At 41.3% G+C, this 14,965-nt stretch overlaps 1 protein-coding gene across 34 annotated transcripts in view; it reads left to right on the forward strand.

The window, feature by feature from the left end:
* strbp (spermatid perinuclear RNA binding protein) overlaps positions 1–14,965 on the forward strand; it is a 187,711-nt gene that overhangs the window by 13,775 nt on the left and 158,971 nt on the right. Inside the window, exon 1 of one of the 34 annotated variants that reach the window (XM_078226556.1) lies at positions 172–389. The exons of the other annotated variants lie outside the window; for them this stretch is intronic. The gene's annotated coding sequence lies outside the window, so the exon portion shown is untranslated. Of the gene's footprint in view, positions 1–171; positions 390–14,965 lie in introns of those variants that run through there. 34 annotated transcript variants of the gene reach the window in all.

A 14,965-nucleotide genomic window follows, 5' to 3' on the forward strand; every position in this document is an offset into this window, starting at 1 on the left:
GTGCGGTGCCAAATAGTGAGCCCCTGTCCCCGGGCCCCCCCGGGCATGCGCAGATGCGGCCAGCCCTCCTTCCTGCTAGATATTGCTCCATATGGGACATGGGTTTTGTTCTGTGTCAGAAATATTTTAAATAGAAATTTAAAAATAACTTCGATTTGAACGATGTGATGTGGGGGAAAGGATGTGAGTTTTAGCGGGGAAACTTGGTGGTAATTAGGCAGCAGCTCGGAATTGGCTCGGAGCTTTTCTTTTGCTCATGTACTTTGTGGTCAGGTTATTAAAATAATTGTGTCCAAGGGATCCACTGCTTTGTGTGTTTGACATTAGCAACTGATGACCTCTGACATGGAAAGTGGCTCCATAAAGATGCTCGCCGCTTTTAGCTGAAGGTTGGAAATGATGTTGTGGGGTTTTTTTTGGTAAAAGGAAGTGCTGCAGCTTAACGTGTGGCTTTGTTTTGTAATGAATTTATTCAGTGAAAACGTATTGACATTGAAGAATAAATAAATCTGTGGCGTTATGCAAGGTGCTTAAGTGTTTTTATTTACCCTCTTCGGATATAAATGCACGGACTCCCGAGCCCTTTTTTTCGTTTATTTGTCTGAAGCGTGAAATGTATCATGTTACTGTGAAAAATATCTCAGCTTCACTGATTGTAATACCACTGGTTACTTTCACCACTGGTTACTTCCGCCTCTGGTGCCGATTTGTGTCACCTCACGAAGAAAAAGCGCACAAATCTTTGTTTTATTCTGGCATTATACTGCTGTTGGTGTATGAGAGAGAAAAAAATTACGATCGGGCATTCCTCCTCCGCGGAACAATCTGATTACATTTCGTACCAGGTTGGATATTCCCCTTCTGTAATGACCGGCTCTTGGGTATTTAATGTCTTTTTTCAATCATGTAATCAACCTGGAAGTTAGCAGAAGTGATTTCCGTCCTGGGTTTTGCTGGGGTCCACTATTTGGCAGGCTAGTGGCTGAAGGTGCATCATTGTTCGACATGAACACTTGATATAATACGGCGTCTTCTGATGAAGAATTCAGATTTCCTTCGCAATTGTTAAGCAAATATTACAGATTCACCCTAATCGTTTCAAATTTGAAATCGTTTTTTTTGTTCTTTTTGTGCGAATTCCGGTTTGTCGCATTGTCCTTGACCCAAATTTACTTACAATTATTACTCTCGTGAAATAAATGGAAGTGTATAAAAGCAACCATGTACAAAATTCGACCACATTTCCTACACGATTTAAGGCAGTAACGAGGTGCCAATTGGAATTCTATAAATTCGCTTGTGTTGCTATGCAGAATATTTAATTATGCATTGCAAAACCGGTCCGTCTTGTTCTGAATTGTGAGAGCTGTCCAATTCAGCCATGCATTATTATTTGTAAGCGATCTTCCACATAGAACTGATATTTTCCTTCAGTTCTGCAAAATTGCATTAAGTTTAGAATATGCAGCACTGCAAAATACCTTCGCTGCCTTTGCGCAGAATATTTATAGCTTGCGTTTAAGTGGAGCATTTCCGTGTCGGGTGCACGGTGCATTGACTCCTCCAGATCTTTTTGTGATCTGTAAAACTTACGTAAGTCTCTCGGGAATCTCGAAGATTAAGGGTGACACCAGCACAGTGGCATTGGAGCGTCAAGCAAATTCCATAGTTCTTTTTAAAATACATATGCTGTAGATTCAAATCTAGTCTCTGTTTCTACTATGAATCGAGATCCAGGCCATGTACAAATCTTACCCTTTCACTTTATTTCAAGATCGCTATCCTATATTTTAAAAATGCCTTATTGTAGGGTTAGATTTCTTTGAATTGGCTAAAGAATTGGAATGACATTGGATAAGAAATAATTATTTTGAAACTAAACACATTTTAAGTTGATAAACTTACTGCAGTGGTGTATATTCGGGGATATAGCAATCTGTTCATAAAGTTTTTTTCAGTGTAGTTTTGTATTTTAAATTAAACTGAATATGTCAAGTTGCCTATTTGCAGAAATCAATCTGCTGTTAAAGGAAATGGAAAACAATAAGTTGGCCTTATGTTCATTGGGAGAGTGTTTATATCCCTGTGGCTTTGGAATTTTTTGATCAGCTTGACACTCAAATTTGGGCATTGTGCTTGTTCCAGTTTAGAACAATGGCACGTTGCTTAAAAGAGGTTTGCTTCTGGACACTAAACGGCTGGCGTTCAGTCTTGCCGGCGTTGAGCTACTGGAGATTTTATTGAAAAGTCTTCCTGACATCGGAGTAATAAAGTTGGCTGACAACAGTTGACACACACAAGCTGACTCCATGCTTACGAATAAGAACATATAAAATACATACAGGAGTAGACCGTACAGCCCATCAAACCTTCTCTGTGTTCTCTGTGAGATTGCAGCTGAACTTGTATATCGACTCTAGCCTCCTGCTCTAGTGCCCAAAATCTATCGATTTCAACCTCAAATATACTCATTGAGCACCCATCGCCTTCTGAAGTTGAGAACACGAAAGACTCACAACCCCCAAAGTGAAGAGATTTCAGTTTGAAATGGCCCATCCCTTATCTAGTCTATGACATTTGATTTTTAGACTTTCCGGCAGACGAAACAACCTCTTGACATCTAACCTGTCAAGCCCATTAATCAATGTTTCAATGAGATCACCTCTCATTCTTCTAAACTCAAGAGAATATAGGTCCATTGTACTCACAGGACAGCCTTGTGATCTTAGGACTCAACCTCATGAACCTTTATTCCATCCCTTCTAAGGCAAGTATGTTCTTCCTTGAGTAAAGACACCAAAAACTGTATAATATTCAGGGGTGAGCTCATGAAATCCTTATCACAACACGACATCCTTACGCTTATATTTCAATCTCATTGTTATCATTTGCCTTCAAACTGCTGTACCTGCATGTTAATTTTCTGTGATGTGAATACAAGGACCCCCAAATTCTTCTGAACACCAACATTTACTTGTCTCTTGCCTTTTAAAAAAAATCAGGTTTCCATTCTTTCTAGCAATATGGATAATTTCACACTTGCCCATGCAATTATTTCATCAATGGCCACCTTGTCCAAGCATTTAACTGATCAGTAACCTTTTGCAACCTCTACAGGTCCTCCTCACAGCATATTCTCTCTACTTACTCTCTATACCTTCTGTATTGTCACCAAACTTGAATATATTACACTTAAGTAATTTGAGACAGATTGTAAATTGCTGAGGACCAAAAGCTGATCCACATGGCATTTCGCTAGTAACAGCCCACCAAACTGAAAGTGATTAATTTATTTCTATGTTTCATTAACTGAACTGCAGTGCATGCTAATATGTTACTCCAATCCCATCAGCCCTAATCTTGTGTAACAACTTCTTGTGTGGCACCTTATTGAATATCTTCTGAAAAGTCAAGTTACCACATCTACTGGTCTCCCCTGATCTATCCTCCTAGCTCTGCCCTCAAAAACTCTTAATTAATTTGTCGAACACAGTTCTCTTTTAATAAGCTTTGTTGACTCTGCCTAATTATATTGTGCTTTTTTTCTAAGTTCTTGATACCATGTTCTTGATAGATTTTCACATTTTCCCTACCACTAGGGTGTAGGTAATCTGGTCCATTGATTTGTCAACTTCAGGTCCCATTAATTTCTCTGGTACTTAGTAGAATTGGTTACTTTTAAACTCTTCACACTCTTTGGACCCTAGCTTCCCCACAATTTACAGTCTGCCCTTCCTTTGTGAAGACAACATTAAAAAATTGTTTAACATCACTGCCATTTCCTTATTCCCTATTTATTACTTATCTTGTCTCTATCTCAAAAGGACCCACATTTACATTCGCTATTTGTAAAAGCTCTTATCTATTTTTAAATTTCTTGCTGGTTTATACTCATTCTATTTTCTCCCTCTCTTAATTTTTTGATCATCTTTTGTTGATTTTTAAAATACACTGATTTTTAAAGAACACTAATTTCTCAGGTTAGTACTCTTTTTGGCAGCATTCTAAGTCTCTTCTTTTAACTAGTGTTATCTTTAATTTCTTTAATTAACCACTCGTATTGTTTTTCCAAAATAAATGTTCTTCCTCAAGGGAACGTATATTGAGAATTTTAAGTTATTTCTTTTACATATGTGCCACTGCTATCTGCCCTGATATCTTTAATCTAATTTCCCAATCTATCTTAGCCAATCCACCCTTCATAACTTTAGAACTCTAGTTTCAGATTTAATCACACCACTCTATTTAATGTGAAATTTATCGTAATATGATCACTATCCAGAGTTCCTTTACTACAAGATTACCGGTGAAACCTTTCTCATTCCAAATACTAGATCTAAAATAACCTGTTCCCTAGCTGGTACCTCGACATATTGTTCTAGAAATTGACATTTGCTGATTTGATTTGCCCAGTCTATATGAAGATTAAAGCCCCTCCCTATCCAGATAGGATTATTATATTACCCTTTTCAAAGTTTGTTTTAAACAGATTTGTGGAAAGTAACTTTCATTTCTTAAACTATTTGTAGTGTGTGTATAAAGGAAGGAAAAACAGAAAAGTCCTGGACGTCTAACTTTTAACAAGCAAAAAATGTACAAAGTGAATTCTTTTGACAGTCTGAATGTTGCATTTACTTATGTAGAGATGAAGTGTTTTTTTCCCATGATTTTATGTAAATAAAACATTTTTCCTAATTCATTCATGGGATGTGAGCATCGCTGGCAGGATTTATTGTCTATCCCTAATTGCCTTAAGATGGTGGGAGCTTTTTTAATGCTGCAGTCCATGTGGTTAGACATACCCTTGGATATGAGCTTGCATTTCAATATTTACTAATTATTTTGCACTTGCACCCCATCCACCACCTTAAAAATTAATTCCCTCCACCATTGACACAAGTGACAGCAGTGTGTATCATCTACAAGATGCACTGCAAGCAACTCACCAAGGCTCCTTCAGCAGCACACTCCAAACTTGCGACCTCTATCACCTCGAAGATCAAGGGCAGCAGATGTATGGGAACACCATCACCTGCATGTTCCCCTTCAAGCCACACAGCCGTCCATTCCTTAAGCATTGTTGGATCAAAATTTAGGAACTACCTTTGGAACAGCATTATGGTGTACTTACACTAGGTGGACTGCAGCAGTTCAAGAAGATGGCTTATCCACCACCTTCTTAAGGGCTATTTGGAATGGACAATAAATGCTGGCCTAGCCAGTGGCACTCATGCCATGAAAGAAAAATAAATCTGACAATGTGATATTAGCTAAGTAAGTTGGATGGAAAGGACAAATAATTTGGAATGAAACTGTGCATGACCCTCCTATCTGAAAAATAATACACTTCATAGTGTGATTCTGAGCCAAACAGCAGGAAGGTCATAAATTCTATTCCAGGTCTGTGCTGAATTGGGAGATAATGGTAAGGATGGCACAGTTTGTCTCTGCATCCTTGGAATAGGAAAGCAGAAAAAAATCATTTGGGGAGGACCCTGCTCCTTATTCCTATCCCTGTTGGAAGCTTGATTGCATATCGATATTGAATGAGCTTGCTTTTAATGGTGCTATGTGTAATGTCCCCACTTAACTCATTTTGGAGGCTAATACCTGTACAATGGCTGCCAGTGCAAGAGGAACAAAGGGAGAAATCAAATGCAAGATTATCAAAAGAATTTTAAAAAGTGATGTAGCTGGTAAAGATAAATTTTTAACATACAAAGCTTTTTATTTCTAGTGTGAAGTTGTACCCGGTTTGGATCTTCATTTAAAGAACATTTTCTCTGCACCAAAAATCTGTGTATTTGTTAAAAAATACAGGCCACCGTTCAGAAGGAAATAATGCTAGTATGGAGTTCTGGAGGAAAAATTGAACTCTTTTTTTTAATGGAAACTATTTAGTTTTTAAATACGAAGTTGTCCATACCCTTATCATCATAAACTGATTTAAACATGTATTCCCAAATGCTTTTGTAGTTTATGTAATCATGTCTTTTTAATGAGCTTTTCTGCTGCTGGTGGATTTTTTGACTTTGTGATTTGTGTATGTTGTTAAAATGCAGTACAGAACAATTGCCAAACTTCAAGAAAGCACTGACGTATGCAAAGTACTTTTTTGAACTTCATAGTTTGTGGATAGCTGAATTTCTTGAGCACAGACGTACAATTTAAGTGTTTGATTAATTACTCTAAATTGTTTCATCCAGTTTTTCAAAGATACATATTTTTCCCGTGTCAATAATGGTCTTTGGCTAATGCTGTATTTTTCAAATAATATGCCATTTTACTGTTTCAAAAATTCAGCATCTGCTGGTCTCCTTTAATAAAAAAATGTTTTAATTTAAAATATATGTGCATTTTTAGTGAAAAGGCAAACACAATTCTGTGACGTTTTGTGCCTCAATCTTATGAGATGTGCTATGAAATATTTCATCTCAATTTTTCATTTGAACAACAAAGAAAACTGGTTAAAGATTTAATCATGGGTAGAGCAAATTTTCTTGGTACTGATATTTGAAAAAATGTTGTATAAAATGGAAGAAATCAAATTTAAGGAAATTTTCATTTTGTGTTGATAAAACTTGAGAGTTTTAAACAAAAAAAACTTCCCAGCAAAATTATTTGTATCTTTGAGTTTCCTCCCATTTAAGTGTGTGGGAAAAATTATCTCATTACAATTGCTGAGGCAGAAATTGCAGGCCCATATCCATTTGCATGGCTACAATTTATTGAAGGGGGTGGTGGAGGAGGAGGAAGAGAGAATCAATCAGTGCACAATTATCTTTGACATTCTATGATGAATTCACTGTGAAATGAGTTGCTCATGTTACAGTTACAGATGGTTTTAAATGCCATCAAAACTTTGCACTGACATACATTTCAAAGCTGCAAAGGATTTTAAAAATTATTCATTTTCAAATGTGGGCAGAGCTGGTATTTATTGTCCAATCCAATTCCTTTGACAAGGTGGTGATGGACCAGATTCTTGATTTGCTGCAGTCTGTATGGTGAAAGTACCTTCACAATGCAGTTAGGTATTTTGACCCAGCAACAATAAAGGTGCAGTAATATGTTCTATTTCGAATGATGTGTGACTTGAAGGGGATTTTGAAGATCATGTTGTTCCCAGTGCATGTGCTGCCCTTGTCCTTCTGGGTGGGGGAAGTACCAGTGTTTTAGAAGATGTTGCTAGGGAAACCTTAGTGAGTGCAGTACACCATTGCAGCCACACTACACTATGTAACAACTGGTCTTGAATGAAAAGTTACAAAACATTGAAAAACTAGAGCCTGTGACTTCAGCCACTATCATTAACTCCAGACCTCTGACCATTGACTTCACTCCATTCTTGATCATTGTCTTAGTATATACTAAATTGTACACCATTTCAGCATCCTTTTCAGCGTTGAGCTGTTTTCCTTGTCACTGTCTCCTTCTGTGCCCTGAATAAACTTATTCTCATCGAAAACTGAGCTACCAGTGCCTTATCCTGCACCAAAGTGTGCTCACCAATCATATCTGATCTTACTGATGTACATTGGTTCCCACTCTCCCAAATCTCGAATTTAAAATTTATAATCTCATTTTTGTCACTTCATAATTTATTTCATACCTTCCACAATCTCCCTTTCCCAAAGACTTTATTCCTCTGATGTGTATAACCCCTCGCTTTACCCCATTACTGGTGACAGCTGTCTAGATCCCAATCTCCGGAATATTTTCTCTAAATCTCTCCACCTCTTTCTATTTTGAATTAAACCAGTATTTGATCTAGCTTTTAGGTCATCCCTTCTGACTCAAAGAACAACAAAGAACAATACAGCACAGGAACAGGCCCTTCGGCCCTCCAAGCCCGTGCCACTCCCTGGTCCAAACTAGACCATTCTTTTGTATCCCTCCATTCCCACTCCGTTCATATGGCTATCTAGATAAGTCTTAAACGTTCCCAGTGTGTCCGCCTCCACCACCTTGCCTGGCAGCGCATTCCAGGCCCCCACCACCCTCTGTGTAAAATATGTCCTTCTGATATCTGTGTTAAACCTCCCCCCCCTTCACCTTGAACCTATGACCCCTCGTGAACGTCACCACCGACCTGGGGAAAAGCTTCCCACCGTTCACCCTATCGATGCCTTTCATAATTTTATACACCTCTATTAAGTCTCCCCTCATCCTCCGTCTTTCCAGGGAGAACAACCCCAGTTTACCCAATCTCTCCTCATAACTAAGCCCCTCCATACCAGGCAACATCCTGGTAAACCTCCTCTGTACTCTCTCCAAAGCCTCCACGTCCTTCTGGTAGTGTGGCGACCAGAACTGGACGCAGTATTCCAAATGCAGCCGAACCAACGATCTATACATCTGCAACATCAGACCCCAACTTTTATACTCTATGCCCCGTCCTATAAAGGCAAGCATGCCATATGCCTTCTTCACCACCTTCTCCACCTGTGACGTCACCTTCAAGGGTCTGTGGACTTGCACACCCAGGTCCCTCTGCGTATCTACACCCTTTATGGTTCTGCCATTTATCGTATAGCTCCTCCCTACATTATTTCTACCAAAATGCATCACTTTGCATTTATCAGGATTGAACTCCATCTGCCATTTCTTTGCCCAAATTTCCAGCCTATCTATATCCTTCTGTAGCTTCTGACAATGCTCCTCACTATCTGCAAGTCCTGCCAATTTAGTGTCGTTCGCAAACTTACTGATCACCCCAGTTACACCTTCTTTCAGATCGTTTATATAAATCACAAACAGCAGAGGTCCCAATACAGAGCCCTGCGGAACACCACTAGTCACAGGCCTCCAGCCGAAAAAGACGCTTCCACTACCACCCTCTGTCTTCTGTGACCAAGCCAGTTCTCCACCCTTCTAGCCACCTCCCCCTTTATTCCATGAGATCCAACCTTTTTCACCAGCCTACCATGAGGGACTTTGTCAAACGCTTTACTAAAGTCCATATAGACGTCATCCACGGCCCTTCCCTCGTCAACCATTCTAGTCACTTCTTCAAAAAACTCCACCAGGTTAGTGAGGTATGACCTCCCTCTCACAAAACCATGCTGACTATCGTTAATGAGTTTATTCCTTTCTAAATGCGCATACATCCTATCTCTAAGAATCTTCTTCAACAACTTCCCCACCACGGATGTCAAGCTCACCGGCCTATAATTACCCGGGTTATCCTTCCTACTCTTCTTAAATAACGGAACCACATTAGCTATCCTCCAATCCTCTGGGACCTCACCTGCATCCAGTGACGAGACAAAGATTTGCGTCAGAGGCCCAGCGATTTCATCTCTCGTCTCCCTGAGCAGCCTTGGATAGATTCCATCAGGCCCTGGGGATTTGTCAGTCTTTATATTCTCTAACAAACCTAACACTTCCTCCCTTGTAATGGAGATTTTCTCCAACGGTTCAACACTCCCCTCCGAGACACTCCCAGTCAACACATCCCTCTCCTTTGTGAATACCGACGCAAAGTATTCATTTAGGATCTCCCCTACTTCTTTGGGCTCCAAGCATAATTCCCCACTTTTGTCCCTGAGAGGTCCAATTTTTCCCCTGACAACCCTTTTGTTCCTAACGTATGAATAAAATGCCTTGGGATTCTCCTTAATCCTGTCTGCCAAGGACATTTCGTGACCCCTTTTTGCCCTTCTAATTCCCCGTTTGAGTTCTTTCCTACTTTCTTTGTATTCCTCCAGAGCTCCCTCCGTTTTTAGCTGCCTGGACCTAACATACGCCTCTCTTTTCTTTTTGACCAGTCCCTCAATTTCCCTGGTTATCCACGGTTCTCGAATCCTACCCTTCCTATCCTTTTTTACAGGCACATGCCTGTCTTGCAGCCCTAACAACTGTTCCTTAAAAGACTCCCACATGCCAGATGTGGATTTATCTTCAAACAGCCTCTCCCTATCAAGAGCTGCCAATTTCTGCCTAATCTCACTAAAGTTAGCCTTCCCCCAATCCAACACCTTACCCTTGGGACACCACTCATCCTTTTCCATCACTATCCTAAAGCTAACAGAATTGTGGTCACTATTTGCCACATGTTCCCCTACCGAAAATTTGAAGACCTGACCGGGTTCACTCCCCAGTACTAGGTCCAGTATAGCCCCCTCTCTAGTCGGGCTATCTACATATTGTTCCAAAGAACCCTCCTGTACGCATTTTACAAATTCCTCCCCATTCAGAGTCCCAGCTCTCAGCGATTTCCAGTCTATACCAGGGAAATTGAAGTCTCCCACGACAACAACCCTATTTTTCCTGCACCTATCCAGTATCTCCTGACATATCTGTCCTTCCACTTCCCTTGGGCTGTTGGGGGGCCTGTAGTATACCCCCCACATAGTGACTGCGCCCTTCCTGTTTCTGAGCTCCACCCAGAGTGACTCGTTACACGACCCCTCTGAATTGTCCTCCCTCTGCAGTGCTGTAATATGCTCTCCAACTAATACTGCTACTCTCCCACCTCTTTTGGCCCCTCCTCTGTCTCGCCTAAAACACTTGTACCCCGGAATATTCAGCTGCCAGTCCTGTCCCTCTTTCGACCAAGTCTCTGTCACCGAAACCACATCCAAATTCCTCGTGAGCGTTAAGGCCCTAAGTTCGTCTGTCTTACCTGCTACACTCCTTGCATTGAAGTATAAGCACTCCAGACCTCCAAGCCCAGTGAGGTCATCCTCCCCCAGAGTGCTCTTCTTCTTTGCCAGCCTTGTCCCAGCCCCAAGCTCGTCCCCAGCCTCTACACTTGTAAACCTAATATTTTGATCCCCACCCCCCTGCCATACTGTTTTAAACCCCCCCCCCCCGAACTGCACTAGCAAAACTCCCAGCCAGGATATTCGTGCCCTTCCAACTTAGTTGTGACCCGTCCTTCTTGTACAGGTGCCATCCTCTCCTGAAAACTTCCCATTGATCTCAGAAAATGAAGCCCTCCCTCCTGGACCAGTCCTTTAGCCAAGCATTCAATTGTACTAACTCCCTATTCTTAGCCTCACTGGCACGAGGCATTGGGATCAGCCCAGAGATGGCCACCCTGGAGGCCCTACTTTTTAGTCTATTTCCCAACTCCCTGAATTGCTCTCGTAGGATCCCCCTGCTCTTCCTATCTACGTCATTTGCACCAATGTGTACAATGACATCTGTTTCTTTATCTTCCCCTTTTAAGATGCCTCCTATCCGCTCGGTGACATCCATTACCCCAGCACCAGGTAGGCAGACTACCATCCTGGAGTCCAGTTCGCACCCACAGAATCGCCTGTCCGTGCCTCTAACCGACGCATCCCCCACCACTATTGCTCTCCTAACCCCTCTCTTTCCTTTCCGGCCCACAGAGCCTGACTCTGTGCCAGTGACCTGGTCACTGTGGCTTACCCCTGGAGAGTCATCCTCCTCCACACTATCCAAAACAATATACTTGTTTTGGAGTGGGACAACCACAGGTGACCCCTCCACTAATTGCTCACTCCCCTCCCCTCTCACACCTGTCGCCGAGCCCTTCCTATTATGAGAGACAGCCACTGGAGTACTCTCTGGTACATTACCCTTCTGATCTTTACACCTCCTAACTGTGACCCACGTGTCTTCCTCCCGATGCCCCGGTGTAACTAGTTCCCTATAACTCATGTCAATTATTCTCTCATTCTCCCTGACTAGACCAAGGTCAGCAATCTGCAGCTCCAGTTCCGTGACGCGGTCCCTCAGGAGCTGCAGTTCCACGCACCTGGCGCAAATGTGGTCCTCCGGGAGGCTAGGTGTTTCCAGGAACTCCCACATCCCACACCGGAAGCACCGAACTGGCTTATCACTCATAGTTACCCTTATCCTATATAGGTTTGGATAAAAATAACTTACCCTGCCTCGCCCTTTCTGCCTAAGCCCTGTGAGCCAAAGCCCTGACAGCTTTCACTCAGCTTCCCACTCACTACACTGCCCGCTCCTGATGCTGCCCGCTGTATACTGCAGCCTACCTTTTATACTTTGCGCGCTTAAAAAACCCTTCCCAGACTCCTTAGCAGCCCACTTCCGGTTTTCACTTTAAACTTAAGAAAAATACTACTACAAAAGTAAAGGCCAAAAAAACACACACACACTAACTGACTAATTAAATAAATAAATAATTCAATCAATCTCTCACCAGCACTCCTGCCTCCAATCACTCCCTCTCTGCTTGCTCCAGTGGAACAATGAGAAAAGGTAGAGAGAGGTAAACAATTAGAAAAGGTAGAGAGAGGTAAAAGGGACCCAATTTGGGGGATTTTGAGAAGATGCCACTGCTCCAAGGTACCTGCTATAGGCTGTCCAAGTCTAAAACACAGGACTTCACTGACTCCACAGACAAGAAAGAAAAGGACACTGAGCAAAGAAGGGAAGAGTTCCCTTCTTTGCTCAGTGTCCTTTTCTTTCTTGTCTGTGGAGTCAGTGAAGTCCTGTGTTTTAGACTTGGACAGCCTATAGCAGGTACCTTGGAGCAGTGGCATCTTCTCAAAATCCCCCAAATTGGGTCCCTTTTACCTCTCTCTACCTTTTCTAAACATATCCTACCCGCAATGCTTGATTCACAGTCCTGATTTTTCTGTAGCCATGTCCCAATAATTCGTGCTGCGCTTTGTTTCTCCACAAGCATGATTGTTGCCAGTTTATCGGTTTTATTAGATAGTGAAATAGCAATTACAGATATTTTAACTCATTTTAAATATGATTTCTTCTTCACTTTGTGTTTAATCATGTTTTTAAACTCCTGTTTCAACTCTATTCTTTCCTGTGTTGTTCTTCCCTCTTTTGTTTACATTAACATCTCTTGGGATATCCCTCCCTTCATTTAATTTAAAGATTTTGCCACCTCCCTATTTGCCCTTTCGTTAAGATACAAATTGGGTGGCAAGAAAGGAGTCCATCAGCAAGCCAAGATGCCCAGCATCAAGATATTAAAACTAACTGTGCTGAGCAGGTCATGTCCTCAAAGCATCCCAGAAGAAATTGAACATCCCAGTTGACACATGGGAGCCCCTGGCTTGTGACGGACCAAATGGAGAAGGTTTATTTAGGAAGGCACTGAACACATTGAGACATCTCAGGAGCACACAGATAGTGTCCTCTTCAGCCCAGAATGAACATCGTAAAAGGTGCTTACCCAAGTACCAGGGTGAGGGATATCTCTTGCTGACCACAAAGGAACTTGGAAAAGAAGGAGTGTAAATTTTGTTGTCATGAATCATATTAAAAGCAATGACAAAGCAGAAACAGGGAAGCATTCTACTCTATTTTAAAAGACGTGACCTTAAGGGTAATAATCTCTGCACTATTGCCCAAGCCACATTGGAATTGGAGCAAATAGATCTGGAGAATTAACATTTGGCTAAAGGGTTGTTCTGGAAAGAGGAGTTCCTTTTCACGTGACACAGACAGGATGAAACTGTACCTATGGGATGGGCTCCATCTGATCCGAAATTGAATTTGTATCTTAATGGAAAGGGCAAATAGGGAGGTGGCAAAATCTTTAAATTAAATGAAGGGAGGGATATCCCAAGAGACGTTAATGTAAAGAAAAGAAGGAAGAAGAACATAGGAAAGGATAGAGTTGAAGCAGGAGTTTAAAAACATGATTAAACACAAAGTGAAGAGGAATCTGTAATTGCTATTTCACTATCTAATAAAACTGATAAACTGGCAGCAATCGTGCTTTTGGAGAAACAAAGCGTAGCACGAATTATTGGGACGTGGCTACAGAAAAATCAGGACTGTGAATCAAGCATTGCGGGTAGGATATGTTTAGAAAAGGTAGAGAGAGGTAAAAGGGAGGTAGGGTAACTATTAGGGATAACAATGGCAGTAGAAAGAAGAGGCAGCTATCAGCAAGATAAAAATAGAAATATGGATAGATGAAAAAGCCAATAGGTCAATCAGACTAATAGATGTTGTCTATAGATCACCTAATAGAGGGAGGGAGGTAGACGAAGAAACAGCAGAGAAATGAAGGAATCGAGTAAAAAAAAATCTTCGGGATTTCAACTACCCTGGACAGGAAAGTTAGATGAAAGGATAAGGCAATGGATTTCCTACGTTGTGTACAGGACTGGTTTCCAAGCCAATATGAAAAAAAACCCAATAAGGACAGCTTCATTTTCAGTTGTAAATCAGAGCAGGTAAGAGTAGGAGAACATTAATTATTGTAATATAATACACTTTTTAAGATGAAAACGAAAGACATAACTATGATGAAAACCAGGATAACCTATTGGAGAAAAGCCACTTTGAAGGTGCTGAGAATAGAATTTGGAAAAATAAAGCTAACAATGTGGACAAACAATGATGTAAAACAGCAATGGGAAACATTTAACATGGTATTCAACAAAGTGAAGAAAAAATATATTCTGCTAAAAAAAAGAAAGAACAGACACTTGTGGAACTCCATAGATGAATAAAGACACAGCGGTGCTTCCAGAGGGGGCACAATGATTAGCGCTGCTATCTCACAGTGCCAGGGACCCAGGTTCAATTCCGGCCTCGGGTCACTGTCTGTGTGGCGTTTTTGTACATTCTCCCTGTATCTGCGTGGGTTTCCTTTGGGTGCTTCGGTTTCCTTCCACGGTTCAAAGATGTTCAAGTTAGGTAGATTGGCCATGCTAAATTTTCCCTTAGTCTCCCAGGATATGTGGGCTAGAGGATTAGTTTTTTTAAATTCAATTGTGGGACATGGGAGTCGCTGGCTTGCCAGCATTTATTGTCCATCTCTAGTTGCCCTTGAAGTTATTGGCTTGCTGGGCCATTTCAGAGGGCAGTTAAGAGTCAACCACATTGCTGTGGCTCTGGAGTCACATGTAGGCCAGACTGGGTAAGGATGGCAGATTTCCTTCCCTAAAGGACATTCGTGAACCAGATGGGTTTTTCCAACAATTGACAATGGTTTCGTGATCATCAGTAGATTCTTAATTCCAGATTTTTTTATATTGAATTC

Source organism: Mustelus asterias, chromosome 13 (genome assembly GCF_964213995.1).
Source record: "Mustelus asterias chromosome 13, sMusAst1.hap1.1, whole genome shotgun sequence".
Classification (NCBI taxonomy): domain Eukaryota; kingdom Metazoa; phylum Chordata; class Chondrichthyes; order Carcharhiniformes; family Triakidae; genus Mustelus; species Mustelus asterias.